Genomic DNA, 18,213 nt, shown 5'->3' with positions numbered 1-18,213 from the left:
AAGTGCAATTTGGGCTGCATTTTTGAATTTGCTGTGTGTCTCTGTACACACTTGTGTATAAAGAGAGAGTTTGACATTTCAAAATGTGTAAAGAATGTGACGATTAGAGCTTTGCAAAAAGTCCTGAATATGTGGTTACTTTGTTGGCATAGAGACAGAACTTTTGGATGGCCATCAGGCCAGTAGACTGAGGTGTGCTGATGTAATGCTGGTTCATGGCCTAGGTGTTGTTAATGCATTGTATGGCCTGTGTTAATGGAGACAGAGTGAAGGCCTGGCTGCACCTTCTATTGTCACTTAATAAGATTGCTCTTGACCCCTGACTGCCCAACATAAAGCTACAGAGCTCAAATTAGCCTGAGCTTCTTTTCTTTTCTCCACACATAGTACGTTCATAACTAGGAGAAATCACTTTTTGAATTTTGACTGCAAAATGCATCCACATTCATTGTTAATTTGGATTTGTGTTTGCCTCAAATGTGCATGCCCATAAATGTGAGCTATTTTTTTAAAGGTGCATTCAGTTCTTCTTTAGCCAGTGTTAGCATCACTGTACTTTGTACTTAAAATACTAATACTGCAATGGTGTTATAAGCTGAACTGCTATCTATCAACGTGCTTCGTATCTGAGTTTTATGTCAATTACAGTTTTAGAGGGCATTCTATCCAATAATGAATTTAGTTCACCTATAGTGTTCGGAGCTTTATTGTGTTTTGTCAGTTTTTGTTTATATATGTACACACTACAAAAGCATGTCGGGTCTTGTCAGTTTTTCTGTCTCACCATAGCCTGGGAAAACCCAGACAACTTCCGGCAAATTTAGATTTGCTCTGCAAGTAGTCTGGCAAAGAGCCCATTACTAATCCGTCGAAATCGCAGCACCAATCAGAAACGTTGGGGCTGGTTTTACACGATGAGAACAGCGCAGCGACGGTGAAGCAGATTTTGTACATTACAAAGATGGATGCCGCTGTGGAACATCACTCGTTCGAATCAGCTATCGCATCTGTTTCAAGCGATTTAAACTTTTCCTTTTCGTTAAAACCCGAGCAAAGAACAACACTCGAAGCCTTCATATCTAAAAAAGATGTTATCGCTGTCTGACCAACTGGATTCGGCAAAAGTCTGATATACCAGCTTGTCCCTTTGGTGGCTAAACGAATGGGTCTTAGCGAGAGCCCTCTGGTAGTGTTAATGTTTCAAAAAATATAGTTTTAAGTCCTTTTCAGGCGAGAATGTAGTTGTTTAAAGCTCAAATCTGTGGTTTATTTATAAAGAGAGCGCCTTTTTGAAAATTTGATCTGCCGTTTTCGGAGTTGTGAGCTCCAGTGGATCAGCGGCGCTCAGCGCTCATTAACCCCGCCGAGAGCAGCCTTATCTCAGCCAGTCCTTCTGCCGTCTGCCGCTGGCGCTGGCGCTGATGTCTCTGTAGTGGTTAAACATAAGATATGATTAGTCTTGTGTAGATCTAACGGCTGATCTTTGCTCTCATTAATCTATAATTTGTTCCCTGACAGATCGTTTTGTCTGAGGGCAAAGTGAAGTTTCATAACTTTATATTTTTAAGCTATTAAACTTTACCGTTGTAGTCTCCTAGCGCTGACTTTGTTTGACTGCATTGCTTTATTTATTGTATAGCTTCTTATACCTTTTACTTATACTTTTATAAGGGCTATTGATCACACATAAACTGACATTTTACAAAAAGAGACTGGGTTGTCTTTTATGTCATATTTCATTTTATTACAGTGATAATCATAGCCTATATGCACACGTAGATTTTTTTTTTTTTTATGTAAACGAAAAGAGGCCGGGTTTTTTTATATTTCGTTTTGTTATATACATGCATTGAAGATAATATGCATTGCCTGCTCTACATTTGTGTGGCTATAATATGTTTAATATTTAAAATATCATATATTTTGTTTTATTGTAGCCTAAAATATATGATACTGTCAATAACGCTTCTTGTCCATTAGCAGAGTAGGCGGACTAGTGTCCTCCCGTCCTCGGGAGTTCGTTCTCCGGAGTCAAACTTGGCAAGTCAGGGACGCAAGTGAGAAGTTCGCGTACGAAATATGTCATGAAACACCACTGCCTCATTTCATTTTTTTTTTTTTTTAATCTTAAACATAATAGCCTCACAAATGTGGTTCAGGCAACCCCGTAGCTAGGCCTACATTGATTATCTTATATATTTATAATAAAAAGAAGTTTAAAACACCCTGCCTCTTTTCGTTTACATTTAAAAAATAATATATTAAACATTAATATGTGGTTTAGGTAAGGTGACCAGATTTCTGAAAGGGAAACCGGGTACATTTCCTATTTGAGAACACAAGTACAGACAAGAACGCATATTGAGAAACGGCCAGAGTCTCAGATCTCCTTCATCGCTCTGATTGGTTTCAGGTCTATCCAATTGCGTCCAGAGGCATTTGAGCGACGTCCGTTGGTGACGCCCCTTTGGAAATTATTTGTCTATGAAGCTTTGCCAGACCATAACTCAGTTACTACTGAGAATGGTCTGGTTTTAACCAGGCTAGTCTCACCACATAATGTCAAGTTAAACTCTTGAGAGCTCTTTTTTCCCCTTTCTTTTACATTGCCATTGTAAGAATGCAGACACCATTTTAGGTCTCCTAATCTGGTCTTTTCAGTTGAGTTTCTTGCCACCTCTTTGGTGCAGAAGTAGCACAACATTATAGATCAGTGGTGTTCCTGGGGTTCACGTTTCATTTTTTGACCTTAATAACTCCATGTTTAATGGGCATAATGGAAAGACTTGCATTTCCGCTATTTCCAGGAGCCTAGTGAATAAGAACACTTTAGTATTTCATGATTATGGCCGCTCTCAATGTATTCATGTCTTGGTTTTTGCATGCTTTTAATACAGTGACCTGAAATCTCTTTTGCGTATGGTAATCGCCTGAATCTGGGGACAATGAACCAGCTTTCCTCTAACCTGATATTAAAGTATTTTTCCTGTGTTCCTGCCAGTGCCAGTTCTTTTTAACGTTTTTTTTTCTTTTTCAAATTTAGCTCTCAGTCACAACCCCCTGTTTTCTATTCTGAAGAATTCCAGTGCTCTGAAGAGTTTCCTGCACTCTCCTTAAGAGGATTTTAGAGCATAAAAGGGAACGATTCAAGTTTCACACACTTTCTGGATTTGGTGCGGCTTCTCCACATGTGCCAGTGGAAGGGGGTCTTTTCGGAAACAAACATTTTCCCTTTTGGCTAATGGTACTAAATAGCAGTGAATCTGTTATTTTTCCACCTTTTGGTTTTTAATGACTGTCATTAATAGCAGCATTAAGCTGATTCTAGATTCTGATTCTGACAAAATACAATTCTTCATTGTTACACTAGGCCATAATGTCTGCATTTACAAACATTAGGTTAATCTGCTATATTATATCTAGAAAATAAGCCTCAGATTTAGTCGTGCTCCACATGGGCATTTGCCCTAAACTTTCTCGATGTGAATGGACTGCTGAGTTGTAGAGAGGGCTGACAGACTTGGCCTTTAAATTTTTTTTAACAAACAAACAAAAAAGTTCAGAGAAAAATACAAAAACTGTAATTTCCCCAATGCCATGTCTTTCCAAACCTGTATGAACTTAAAAGGAGAACTACTGGAAACTGAACTACTGGACTAAATGCTTCATATATCAATGGGGATTGGGAGCAAATAAACCTCAAGGTATCATAGAAAGTGGTTCATATGGATTCTTAATTTAAATGATAGCTTTGTGTCCAGTTTACCTAAAACCTTTAGCACTCATTGATGTTTCATGAGAGTAGTAAGGTCTTGGTTATTGATGTAACCCTTGTTCCCTGATGGAGGGAACTGAGACGTTATGTCTAAGACTGACAAATTGGGTCTCACTTGGGAGCCCCAATTATCTTTAAGCTGTTGAAAAAACGGCCAATGGAACTGGCGAGTGGAATTTGCATGCCAAGCCACTCCCTCGTACATACGGGTATATAAGATGGCGACACGCTTTCTACCCATAGGGAGGAGCATGTGGAAATACACACATGGACTGACCCATGTGTTCGCCAAGTGGCGAACTCACCTGAAGAGCAAAGAAGAAGGGAATGGTGCTGCAAGTGAGACACTGAGCCAGCCTTTCCACACATTACCTTTTTGTACCCAACACAGGAAGAAACTGCCTCTGCCCAGAGACTGTAGAATCTCGAAAAGGTATTAGGTGGCGCCCAGCCCGCAGCTCTGCAGATGTCTGCCAAAAAGGTACCACGCATCAACGCCCAGCAGGAGGAGGCAACACTCCGAGTGGAGTGAGCCCTCACCCTACTCCAAGGCGATGGCATCCACTATCCAGTGGGCTGACCTCTGTTTGGAGACAGCCTTTCCCTTCTGCTGACCTCCAATGGGAGGACTCCTTGGAAGCAAACAGGTCTACCTGTACGTCCCTGAATTGACTCTAGATCAGTTGGACCACCTGTGGATGGAGTCTCCATTCTTCCGGAAGTGTGAGCTGTCGTGAGAGCGCGTCGGACGCACAATTGAGTATGCACATAATGTGAATGGCACAGAGCGACCTATACTGCTGTTGACTCCAGAGGAGGAGACGTGAGAGTACCCTGCCTTGGCAACTGTCGCAGTGTTGTCTGTGCAGAAAAACATGTGCTTGCCCTGAAGCAATGGTCGAAACAGGAGCGGGGTGTGTAGCACTGCCTGCAACTCAAGGCAATTGGTATGCCACTGCATTCGAAGTCCCGCTGAGTGCATTCAGGCAGTCTCATTGGTGAGACGTGTTAAATCGAGTCCAACTCCATACCAAGAAAAGACATGCTCTATACAATGGCGAGCTTACTCTTCTTCCAGTTGACTGGAAGCCCCAGATAGCTAAGGTGCCTGAGCACCATGTCCCTGCTTTTAGGGAAATCTGCTCTTTTGCAGCAAAGCACATGGGGGGAATCGCTGCACTTAACTGTGCAAATGCTCTTTTTTGATTGGCAAAACACCACTGAATGTGCCATTTCACTGTCAAGAGAGACCTCTCGTATGCAAGCTCTTTCAGATCAGGAAAGCTCTTTTTGTGAAGCGATTGGAAGAGTGATCACTGTGCGCAACCACTCGGTCAATTCCACTCACCAATTCCATTGGCCATGTGGGGTTCCCAAGTGTGACCCCATTTGTTAGTCTTCGTCATAACGCTGAACATTACTGATAGATAGGGAATGTCTGATTCTTGAAAAAAAACAAAAAACATTCTTTTGAATTAGATCTACTCATTAAATCAGTTGATCTGGTTCCCAAAACCAGTCTAAATGAATTGCACAAATTGGACTGGTTTGCATCGTTTTTGAAGCTTCAAAGCTTTGGTCCCTATTCATTTTGATTTCATGATTCACAGTCTTTGGAATTTCCACAGAAGAAAAAAAGCAGGTTTGAAAGCATATGAGGGCGAGTACATAATGACAGAAATGTCATTTTTAGGTGCAACTTTTCCTTGAAAACAGTCATCCACAACTGTCTACACACTATTCGCCTGTGACTGTTCTCTACAACTGATATGTATGGCGCAATCTTGATCTAACAATGGATGTAGCCATCTAAAATATTTATACTCTTTTAATGGGGTTTCATTTCTCTTTCAGCAACAAGACGAAATAACACTTACGAACTCACTCTGTTATTTCCCTGGAGGCTCTGACCATTAAAACCACTAATTCTAGTCTATTAGACACAAAACAAGTACAATAGACGGTGATATTCCTTCCTATTAGTAGGGCAGGTTTCCCTGTGTTTTGCAAATGGGTTTGCGTGCTAGTCTATTGAGGCAATAATTCTTATATTGATCAAATGGTGATTCTGTTTAATAGATTTTCAAACAGTAGTCATTTATTCGTGCACATTATCTATTTGTAGATAATTCTTCAGTATTGTTCAGACAGCAAAACTTATGGATGGATGGATGGATGGATTTAATTAATATCTACTTAATTCATTGACATCATTCTTCATTGTTTTCCTCACAGTACATCTACTCCAGCCTTCACTAAAGGCTATTTTTGTTAAAGTGTCACTAGTTCACATGCACCTAATCCTCCCTCTCTGCAGTACACATGCTCTCTACACACTGTCATATTACCAAAGCTTTCAATGTTCTGTCCTTGTTTGAGCCTCTAATCAACCAGCACGACTGGCACTAATGCAAAGGGGAGTAAACACATTAATAAACATTATGTCCTAATCACACATTCAAAAGGTGCTTATTGCTCTGAGGTGCTTGTTAATTAAAGGCACTTTTGCGCAAGTGTTTTAGCATGCAGCACTTTGGCACGAGCCGACCACCTCCCCACAATTTTCCCTGATCAATCGACAGGAGTCCCTCGTCTCAGAGGTTTTATTTGTTTGGCTCTCTTATTAATTTATTGTCTGTGTATTGATGTACAGTGGGTGAGTAATGGATTTGCCGCACCGGAGAAGGGTGGGTTGGAGTCTCAGAGGGCCCTTTGCCCATCAAGCAGTGCTGAACGCTGCAGTACTCCAATAGCAAGTCAATTTGCACCCTTAAATTGGTTGATTATGCTGAATGGGGGTGGCTGAATGGAAGCTCATAACTCAAATAGATTTCATATTATGTAGAATGGCCAACGCTATGCTAATCTCATCTGCTCATTGATGGAGGGAAACAAAGCAAAGCAGCATGGGAGACTTTTGGTAGTAGGAATGAACTGAGGGGACTGAGCAGAAAGTGTAGTGCCAAGTGTTTAGACATTTATCTTTCTTTGCAATTCTTCCTCACTCTTTTTTTTATTTATCTATCTATCATTTTTCCTATCTCCAGGGCTCAAAAATAAGGTGTATTTTTTTCTGCTGGCTCAGTTGGCCCAGTTGTTCAGATTAGTACATTTCTCCAGGCTCCACCACCCCAAAAAATATGGATTTTATTTTTAGCAATACAGTTGTGTGTCAAAAGGAAATATTTTATAAGACTGAAGGTTTCATAGTTTTCTTGAAAAAAAAAAGAAAAAAAGAAAAAGAAAAAAAGTGTGTTTTGAAAAATTGCAAAAGGGTAATCATAGGAAATTATGAAACTGTAATGCAACTCAGTAGGTGCGTTTACATGGAGCACTGTAATCGGTTTAAAAGTCCAATCCAAATAAAAATACTCCATATAAACACCTCAATCGGAATAAAAATGGCCAAACCGAATGAAATTGTAATCGGTTTGAGAGGGGTGGGATAAACCTTTTCATGAACCGATCAAACGAAAAATTCCACCATGTAAACGATCTGATCCGATTACTTTGAGCGCACGTCTTTCTGTGACGTGATATACAGCGCGCGCCTCCTCAACTAAAGAGCGCGCGCCGCGCTCACACCAGGCTAATGTTGACAAGAGAGGAAAGTTCATTTTTCTGAGGTATTAAACTTTTTATTTCGTAACATGTTATGAACATGATGTTGGAATAATGACACAGACATAGCCTGGGTACACCATCTCATCTTGACAGCGTTTGTCCTAGGCTTCAACTGCGCCTGACAGAAAAATAAATTTTTTCTGAGGTGATTCTTACACTTTACGACAAATAATAAATAGCTTTTATAAAACTGTACAAGTCCTGGTGGCCGTTGAGAGCTGCCATTTCAACGGGGAACATTCAAGCTGCTCTCTGTTTCTCGTTAGTTAAGTTAGCTATAAAAAAAAAATTCAACAACTGCTTCAAATTGGTTAAGTAACATTACCCACAGTCTACTTTAATTACTTTTGTTAATATTTATACCTTTGTGATTGTGGTATCTTTCCTTAAACATCTGACATATATATGTTTAGTACTACTAGTAAGGATGCTGAGCACGTCTTGAATGCTTCATTCATGTTTCACCGTATATCCTATGTTTTTATTAATAATTTGAGTGCATTTTATTGTTAATTTTGTGTTTTTCAAAATAAATGAATTGAATTCATTTTTGATTCCGCATTCAGCATTCACAGCTGTTGAAATAGCCATTGTATAGGACATAAATTAGGTTAAACTACTGCATGTCCACCCACAGAAAAATAAATAAATATAAAAATTACCAACACAGAACTATTGATCCACGATATGTAACGAATCTGAGGCGGCAGACAAACTGTGTGCGCATGTCACAAAATGATTCCTACTGAAAGTCAGCACATGTAAATACCAGATCGGTTTAGATAACGTCTCATGTAAACAGTCCACCGAATCTTTCAATTGGAATGATTTTAATCGGAATGACAAAAAAGTGCGCATGTAAACGTGGCTAGTGATAGCTATACATGTACACTTATGCATGCAGTGGTGTATCAAGACTAAAGGCCCATTCACACCAAGAATGATAAATGAAGACTTCAGATGCAAAAGCCTCTTAAGTCCGTCTGATGTTTTTCTTTAAAATAAGCATTTTTGTCTGGCTTCTATGTATAGGTTTCTACCTAAGTACCGGTACTTCTGAATGGGCTGAGGCTGGGATTTAGTGGGTTTGAAGTGAAAGTATTTTATTAACGTATACTATATGCGGAGAGCATTCACTCAGTATTATCTCATTTTTGACCGAAGGGGCTTTTAGAGGCTTTTGCATCTGAACTCTTCAAATATAAATATAACTATAACTATATTAGCATTCACACCAGCAGACAATATTGTTCTGTTTATTCTAAGCACACACTGCAGTTCTGTCAGTCTGCCACATTAAATACTTGAACTCTTTAAAGCGAGATGGATTCTGATTGGCTGTCAATGTTTTTATCATTCATCATCTGGAAGTCATTCTGAAAATGATTCCAACGATACTGTTTCTCTGTGCTGTTATCTTTATAGTTGTGTTGTGGACTCTGCTAATCTTTTATGTTTAGAACAACTTTTAGAACTATATCTTTATCGTTTAGTTATCGTCCCTGGTGGGCCTTAACGCAACAGCTGGATAAGTTAGTTAACTTTTTTTTAAAATTACTTTTCAGCATACCAAACTATACAAAGCTATACATATCTAACGGCTATCAACTCCAGATAATCGCTTCTGCTTTTAATACATATGACTCATGTATTCTCTAAGAATAGTAAAATTGCTCTGGGGTGCATTTCCCGAAAGTGTCATTAGCCAACTATGGTCGCAAGTTCCGTCGTTATCAGCATAGTTCAACGAGTCGGTGTTTCCTGAAACCATAGTTCCAACGAATGTTCGCAAACAGCATCGCAAAGTTGTGTGGTTGGAACGACAGCTCTCGACCTGTGGTTAGAAGCATAGTTTCTTGTTTGCATGACATGTGGACTTAATAAGTCCTTATCTTGAGCAAAATAAGCAAGCTGACATTCAGTAAGATCATATCTTTTAGTTTGTCAAGAAATTTAAAGCACAGATTTAAAAGAGTGCAAATGTGCGTACATGCTCTAGCACGCAAGAACGAGCCAATGATTGAATCTGGAAATAAAGCAAAATAACTGAGAAAAATGAGAATTAGACCTCAAATGCCATGTTCATAATTTATAGCAAAATAAAAATCTAGTATTAGTTCATTTAAAGACATTATTACTCCACCACCTGCGTGGTTGAACAACAAATTTGCGACAATACGGTTTCGGGAAACAGTCACCAGTAGCTAGTTAATTTCTTCAACGATGCATTGTACTATGGTAGTTAAGCAGTGAGTTATGTCGTTGTACGGGAAACGCACCCGTCTAGCTGTCGTGGCAATTAAATAGCTGGATTTGAATTTCAATTAATTCTTTATTTTAAATAAATAATTGTTTTCTTATATTTTTATACATATTTGACACTTTAATTTCCATTTTTATTATTATTTTGACATTGTATACCTAAGCTGAAAAAAGGACAGTGTTACTGAACTATCACAACAGCTAGATAAGGTTTAGTAACTAACTAGCTAACTAAAAAATGTTACAAAGCATAAAACAGCATACCCAGAAGTATCTCACACTGTCCCAAGGCTATCCTATGGTTGAGCCCTTTCTCTGTCCTTATCTGTATTTCGCTCTCTTTCATGGAAACACACGCACACATTAGCACACTAAAAGTATGAGTCATAAACCCTGTTCTTAGACTGTAACTCAGCTCGGAGATAAAAACAGAGCCCCCCCCTCCACCCTTCATCTTTACCAGTGAAGGCCACAGCTGTAAATTTGGGCTGTTCTGAGTCAGCGAGAAGTCAAAGCTGTGACACAAAATTTGAGTGTTCTCCTCCACCAAAGTGCTCTTCATCTCCAAAAGATCTTTAAAGTGTTCAAAGATGTCTGTTATAGGCCCAATCAAATAATAAATGAACAACATCAACTCCAGTCATGGCTTTCTTGGAAGGGAGAGAGAAAAAAGAGAAAGGGAAATCTAGATCAAGCTAAAATTGTTTTGTCTGGGTGTCCCTACAATAAACTTGTGCCTAATTATTGTGCCTTTTCAGTAGAATTATTCAATTTTTCTTTACCTAAGTTGCATAAACTTCCCAAAGACTGGCATATCTTTATTTTCCCAAAACCAGCATTAAAACAGGAGTCTTGTTGATGTACATTTCAGTTGAACCGCCGTGCTCTTCATGACCTTTCACTCTCAGCTCTCTCTATTACATTGTATGAGACAGAGAAGTAATTGCTTTTGACAAGGTCTAAGTCATGGGGTGACCTTTAGTCTGCTGATGGTCAGTTCATCCATGTGAACTGCTTCTAGGGCCTCGAATAATCTCAAAAAAGTATGGCTAACTCAGGACTGCTCAGTGTCTCTACCTAGAAAATTCTACTATGGGCAGCTCCGCAAGGGGCTAATGACTCAAAAACCCAAATCACTGAAAACTATTGTAGCATTAACTTGTGTCCTCATTTGATCTGGTTGCTGTATTCAAAGTCTAAGGTTCAGAAAGGCTAGACACAAATAATAGTAATACTCTCTCTTTACAGATTAGTCTTTATGTGCTCATCTCTACATTGTGCCACAATTGTATTGAGCATTGAGTAATCATTCTACTCTACTTGTGTTGTCTGAGTTCTACATCACCCGCTGCTTTTGTTATCTGCGATTTATTAGACTGCAATGAGAAATACATTTGTTTTGATTTTAAGGTTTTTATTATTTTAAAATATCTATATGAATTGTTACTGATATATAAGTATTTCCATAGGTCTGTGATTGGACTGGCAAACCGTCCAGGGCATTTCCCAAGCGGTCTCTATCTTGAATCCAAGACCCCTCCTCCCCCCCTCCCCATGTTAAAATGCCCAACTTTACAGCAGAAGTACAGGTACAAAAAGTGGTTTTGCTCTATATAGCTAATTTTGCCCTTCATGACAACTGTGAGGGGGGTGATTTTTTTATTTTATAACTCATCCGTTTAAATTATATTCAGCCTTAAAATTCTGCATAATTTAGGGCGTGGCCACTTGAGTAACAGGTGGATTGCCTGTTTGCCCATTTTCTGTTATCCGGGAGTGACGTGCGGTGACGCGCTGCCAAGATGGCGACGGCCGGCTCCACCCACTTTTGGGCTTCAAAAATGCTCTTCAGAAACCTACAGGTGATGTCACGGACACTATGTCCATATTCTTTTCTTTTTTTTTTACAGTCAATGGTATTTCCCCTGCCTTCGGGCCTACATAGGACAAGAGGTTTAAAGAATGAATGGATAAATGGGAATATTACCTTAATTTTCATAAAATGACACATTTATATATTTTCATCATGGCTGTCTTGATGGTGCATATTAGAAAAAAAATCACAAACATACTGATGAAGACGCATTGGTTATATCACTGAAGTACTATATTGAGTTGGCACTACCAATCCTGTAGACAGTGTGTTTTGTTTTCGTTTCGTTTTGCTTTGTTTTTTGCTTTGCTTGAGTTTTTGTTATGCTTTGGTTTCATTTGGTTAGTTCTGCTTCTTTTTTTATCGTTTTGTAGTTTGTTTATTTGTTCTGGGCTTTATTTTACTTTTTTGTGTTGTATCCATCCATCCATCCATCCATCCATCCATCCATCCATCCATCCATCCATCCATCCATCCATCCATCTTTCTGGATAAAAAAAGAAAGTATTGCATTATACCAAATTATTAGTACTGTTGATATGCCTTCTTGTTGTGGTATTTCATTTAGCACAGAACAACAAGGTAATCATGTCTGGTGGAAATTTTCATCAATGAGGATACATTGGGGCATACAGACCCCAGGGGAGTCTATAGGATAATCTAGTATTTGTCATGGGCACAGGCACATGTACTATAAGGTAATAACTGTGGCTACATGTAAATGTGTTCTGGTTTGAAAACCAGTTGGTGTTATAAGGCTGTGTATGTGTGTTGCTGCCTACATGTGTGCATTTGTTTTGTTTTATTTTTGTGAGTCGGTTTGAAAAAAATATCTCCCATCACTTTCTGTAAATGACACCATTCGTCTGGGCTCATACTGCTGATTCAAGACCTCTAGTGCCAGCACTCCGTCTCAAACCTTCTCGTCAGCACCTGACCTGCCGCCTTGAACCTCTCACCTCCATGATGATTGCAAGTTATTGCACCTCATTTCATACAGCAAACTTTCAAATCCGCTCGGCCCTTATGGATTGCACTACACTTACTCTTGCTTACATCCCCCTGAACTGCATGTCTCAGGACTGTGATGAGGTTGAGATTTTTTTTCTTCTTCTTCTGATCTCCACCCTGTTAGACAGAATGAGGAAGACATGACTTATTCATCTAGTTCAAAGTTTAGCATGGCAGATCATCAGATCAGAAGGCCCAACACTGCACTATCCTCACAACAAAGCATTGCCTGTGGGCCCAACACGTGTATCAGCCAAACTAGAGCCACATTTTGAACACATTGTGCCATGTTGGAGTCTATTCCACACATTTTCCCATGGCATTAGCAGAGAAAATGTGAGTTTCACCGTGTGAGTCATACCTGACTCTGAACTCTAATGAAGCATTTAAATTTGTCCATATTGTCAGAGCCATGGCGTAGTGGAGTGAACATGATGCATAGAAGCTTATCCTGGCCTGCATCATAAAGGCGAACCTTTAATGAAATACTATGTTCCTGCGCTCCCATGTCTCTAATGGCGCTGCATGAATGAATAGGTGCAGTGGCTATAGATGACAGTCGCCCTGTTTTATTAAATTAGGGACCTTTCCAACAAGCCATATCACTGCAGTTTCTTTGATCTTTCTTTCTCTCTCTCTCTCTCTCTCTCTCTCTGGTATTTATTAGTTTACCCACTCTGTACTGTGAATAACAGCGCATAGTGTATTTGCTGACACTGGGCTTTTATTTGCCCCTCCTTCAGGTCCGCAGCTGGTGTTTATATATTGGATTGAGCCTGCTGTCAGTGTCAGAATATCGTTAAAGTGCCCCCCCCCCCCCCATCTGAGGTGATTGATTTAAGTGTGCAACAGGGCATTTGAGAAAGAGAGATCTGTAGAAAAAGCAAAATATAAATTTGTAGTGAATCCTTAGATCACAAAAGATTATAATACATTTGATTTGCAGGGCTGTCAACTGATTCATATGTTCAAAATTAATAAAACATTATGTTGAATATTTTACAGTAAAAATCATTTTATTCATACAATAGCATTGAACAGTTTTGGGTTTTTTATATTTCTGAAATAAGTTTCATATGTTCAACAAGGCACATTTTTAAATGAAAAAATATGATGAAAACATTAATATTGTGAAAGAACTGTAACCTTAAAATACCTGTTTTATCTATACTTGTGGTGGCAAAGCTGAATTTTCTATTTAATGCATTCTTGCTGAAGGAAAAAATATGAATAAAAAAAGATTTATATATATCTTAATATGCACGCCAGAGGGCATGATTAATTGTTACTTGTAAGTTTGCGAACCCCTTGCAAAATGCATGTTATTTTTTATTTAGTACTGTCCTGAATAAGATATTTTACATAAAAAGATGTTTATATATAGTTCACAAGTCAAAAAAATGCTGACTTTATTAAAATGACCCGTTCAAAAGTTTATGTACACTTTATTATTATTATTAATTCTGTCGTTACCTGGATGATCCATGGCTGTACATTGATATTTAAGCAAAATAAGACAAATGTGGACATCCTCGTCCTGTTCAAAAGTTAATAGTCCCTCTATTGTCCTCAGTGTGAAAAGATGGATCTCAAAATCATACAGTCCCTGCTGGAGAGGGTTCAAATATGCAAAAGATGCTGGAAAATTGAAGAATTTGCAGGACCTGGAGGATTTTTCTGAATAACATTGGGCAGTTTAACTGCTGGACAAACAAGAGACCCAACAATCATCACAAAAAAAATAAAAAATAAAAATAATCCAGGTAACAACTCACAGTATTAAGAATCAAGGGTACATAAACTTTTGAATGGGCTCTAATGGGGCATTTTTATAAATTCAGCTTAAAGTTGCACGATTAATCGTTAAAAGGACGCAATCTCAAACACCCACACAATCTCATTTCTAAAAGACAATGACTCCACTATGTCTATTATGCACATTTCACATCGCAAGCAACAGCAGAGCATGAACAGCGTGTTTTGCCGCTGCCTGTGTTAATGAATGAGAGTTGGCCATCACGCTTCCGATGTGAACACTCTCATTCATTGATGTGGGCTGCGACAAAACACGTGCTGCTCACGCTCTACTTACGCTTCCGATGTAAAACTGTTTAAAGCAAAGACTTTAGGGACCTTTAAAAGTACGATCGTCAAACTGCATTCGCGTTTATCCGAGGAAAGCAGCTGCCATGTAAATGTACAGTGTATGAAGGAGCTTTTCAACCACACATCGTTATTTATGTATTACAAACATATAAATAGCACGGTATAAAAATGTAGGCTACTGGGATACAAGTTTATAGTTTGGGTATAAACACTGGTGTCTACGGTTGTGATCGAAATAAGAGTAAATCATCTTTTTAAAGTCTTTTGACACTTGCAGCATGTATTGTATTGTTTATCGTTACGCTTGGAGGTCATTTTGGTCGTCTTTATGAATGAGTCATTGACTTCATTCAAATTAAATGATTTCATTCAATTCATTCAATATTTTGTCAAACCTCTAGTTTGCATGCTATTTTGTTAGTTGTCCGTTTTTTTTCTGCACAATCTTAGAAGAATTGCGATCTGCGATCTCCATTTTCACTTTAACCAGAATTGTGCAGCTCTAATTCATAATTTTTTTCCAGGGGAGGTTTCTTCAATCTTCACCACCAAAGTACGAAAGGGACGGATTTTTCAATCACATTCAATACAGATGTCAGCTAGCTGTCACTATTCTAGACTGTTATTCCTATGGATATATAGTCCAATCAGCATCAAGTCACGTGGAGTACCGCCCCTTCTCGGGCGATTTCACTCTGGCCGGGAATCGGCCAGACTGTTCTCATAGACCTCCATAGATGTTTTTTTTTTTTTTTTTTTTAACTACAGGCACTGCAATGCATTCTCTATGGGATCCGGGATGGCTAGCACTAACGTGCTTTCGTCATCATGCATGACCTTAACTTCTGCAGCAATTGGTGGGAACAAACATAACTCAATTAATAATCTTTAAGCTGAAGTGACATACAATCCTTTCTCCAGTGCATAACGTACATTTCACAGACATATTATCCATCTGTAAATGTTAGAAAGTCAAGCAAGTATTTCCATTTTGCTGTCAGGAGTGGACGAGCCCTCTCGAGCACAAACTTCCGTGAACAAGCACCGTCGCGAGCATGCGCGCCAAGCAGAAGGGAAAAAATAATAATACAAAAAAATACAGATTTTTTAAAAATTAAAATAGAAAAATGTAAAAAAAAAAATACTGAGATTTACCATGCATCTAGCCTGGATGCCAGCCGAACTTAGCCCCGCCCACAACATTTTTACTCGGGCAGTTCGGTCTGGACTTGATCAGTAGAGAAGTAATTATGCCCGAACAGAAACTGTTCGGACCAATGAAATTGTCAGGGCGGGCTTTACACGATGATGGACAGATGATCAACAGTAACGTAATGATCCACGTCATCAAAGGCGCTTGGGTTGAGTTTGTTCTAATCCTAAACGGAGAACTTGTTCGTATATGCATTCACCTTTACTATTTCTCTCAGAAATTATGATCGTGTTGGTAAGTAAACTCTGTGTATCCTTTTTTTTACAACACCGGCAAAGATCGTTTACACTCATATTTTTCTTCTAATGTTAGGCTACTTACTCCAGCGTGCGTGCAGGTACAGGGTTACCAAGTTTTTACAACAAAACCTGCCCAATTGCTAACGTTCCTCAAAACTAGCCAAAAAACAAGCCCAATTGCTTTCCAGGGGGGGGTTCTCCGGGAAAAAAGGCATTTTGGGTGGTAAAATATGTGTTATTTTGGCAGGGCTGGCAGCTAAAAATCGCATTCCTGGGTCTGTATATCACATAATTGGGGTCGCTTCAACCCGCGGACATGGCAACACAGTGCAGTTGAGTTCTGTTGACATTTGATAACTAATGTCATGCGTCGCTCCGTTGCTCTGATTGGTTGTAGGTCTATCCAATTGAGGTCTTTCCTGGTTCGGTTGAAACACGCCCCATAATCACAGCCCAACGGAGCAGTATCAGACTCATATTCTGACTAGAATTGCATGCATCCATGCATCGCCTTTCAGGCCAAAAATGAGGAGATATGATTTTTTGGCCATATATCGCTCAGCACTACCCTATATGGCATGCTTTAAATGCTGAATTTTCCTTTTTTTTTTTTAGCTAAGCAGTGATGATACGTCATTATATAGCATATGTGAAATGGTTATTTAAAAATGAGTCTATACATTCAGTCCTGCATTACTAATTTGGTTTGTTGGTGCCCCCCAAAACATTTTTAGCACCAGCTGCCACTGATTGTGTCTGATTCCTCTTATTTTGTTAAAATGATTCACATTTTCAAAGATTTTGCAAAGGGTTTGCAAACTTTCAAGCAGCACTGTATATAAACTCAGAAGTTTCTCTTTTTGTTTTTGTGTATGCTAATGAAATATTACATGTTTAATATTAAATTCCAGACCGAGGCTGGCTGTGAGAGTAGGCGGGCTGCTTGCACACTGCTGTTTCTGAGTGGAAAGAGACCCTGCCGAGAAAACAGTCCATCCAGATGGACCGTGTCACAAAGAGAGCACACAACTCACATAACAGAGGCTCCTCTCCTATATGAACCCTTAGTAGATACTTCTAGCTGAGCTCTCATTCTTTATTTCCTGACTTTTTTTCAGTTCATCATACTGGAGGCCACTAAATCAATGGTTAGCCTGCTCTCTCTCTCTCTCTCTCTCTCCCTCCCCCATAATTTCTACTCATTTATCTGCAGTTACAGCCTGTTTGCCAAACGCTGGACAAAGTGTACCTTGAATCTGTAATCTCTCAGTCTTCATAATTCATAAGCCTGTGCTCAGCACCTCATGAATTACTTGGCACAGCTTGTTGAGGTATACAGCCTGAGATACTATATCATGCATAGAAATTACGCATTCTGTCACACGAATGAATAGCAAATGTGAGGAGTATGGCAGAAAGATGATGAGGGAGGGAAAGAAAGAGAGAGAATTTAGGAAAAACTTGCAATCAATTGACTATGTGTTTGTGCTTAAGATGAAGGCCACAGTTTTACTAATGCAGCGCTCACTTCTCAGCGATGTCCCTGCTGCAGTCATCAATTCATTCAAATCCATAATTAAAATACATTAAGGCTCCGAGTGTAAAGCAAACGCCCACAGGCAATGTTAAGTTTTCTGCTGCATTTCAAGTCAGCACTTATTTTTGTGTTTTATTCTTGTTCTCTCTGTTCCATTCTTATTGTATCCCTTCAGAACACATGTTTTGGCATGGCTTGATGGGAGGGGAAGTAAGACAAATAAATAAATAAAATAAATTCGGCTGCGGATATAACAGTTTTGTGCACTTAAATATTAAATTATTATTTCATAAATTATTATTAAACAAGTATTTTAATAATTAAATAGTCATAATTAAATACATTATTCTGATATATTATTCACCATGTTATGTACACTGAAAAAAAGAAGAAGTAGATTTATATGATTTAATTGTGTACATCGGTCCCACGTGAATCCATTAAGTGAAACAAACATAATTTGTTCATGTAACTTCAACATCATGGAATTAATACATTTTAAGTGACCCAATTAAGTAGTCTTAAAGTTAATTTATTTCTCCCTGACATGATTCAGGCATTAAATTTCATATT

The 18,213-nt window shown here is 38.8% G+C and overlaps 1 protein-coding gene across 1 annotated transcript in view; it reads left to right on the top strand.

Moving 5' to 3' along the window:
• The window catches only part of ctnna2 (catenin (cadherin-associated protein), alpha 2), a 673,292-nt gene that overhangs the window by 305,862 nt on the left and 349,217 nt on the right, over window positions 1-18,213 (top strand). The window lies entirely within an intron of this gene.

This window comes from Gobio gobio, assembly GCF_949357685.1.
Source record: "Gobio gobio genome assembly, chromosome: 3".
Lineage (NCBI taxonomy): Eukaryota > Metazoa > Chordata > Actinopteri > Cypriniformes > Gobionidae > Gobio > Gobio gobio.
This window is presented reverse-complemented; position numbering and strand designations above follow the sequence as displayed.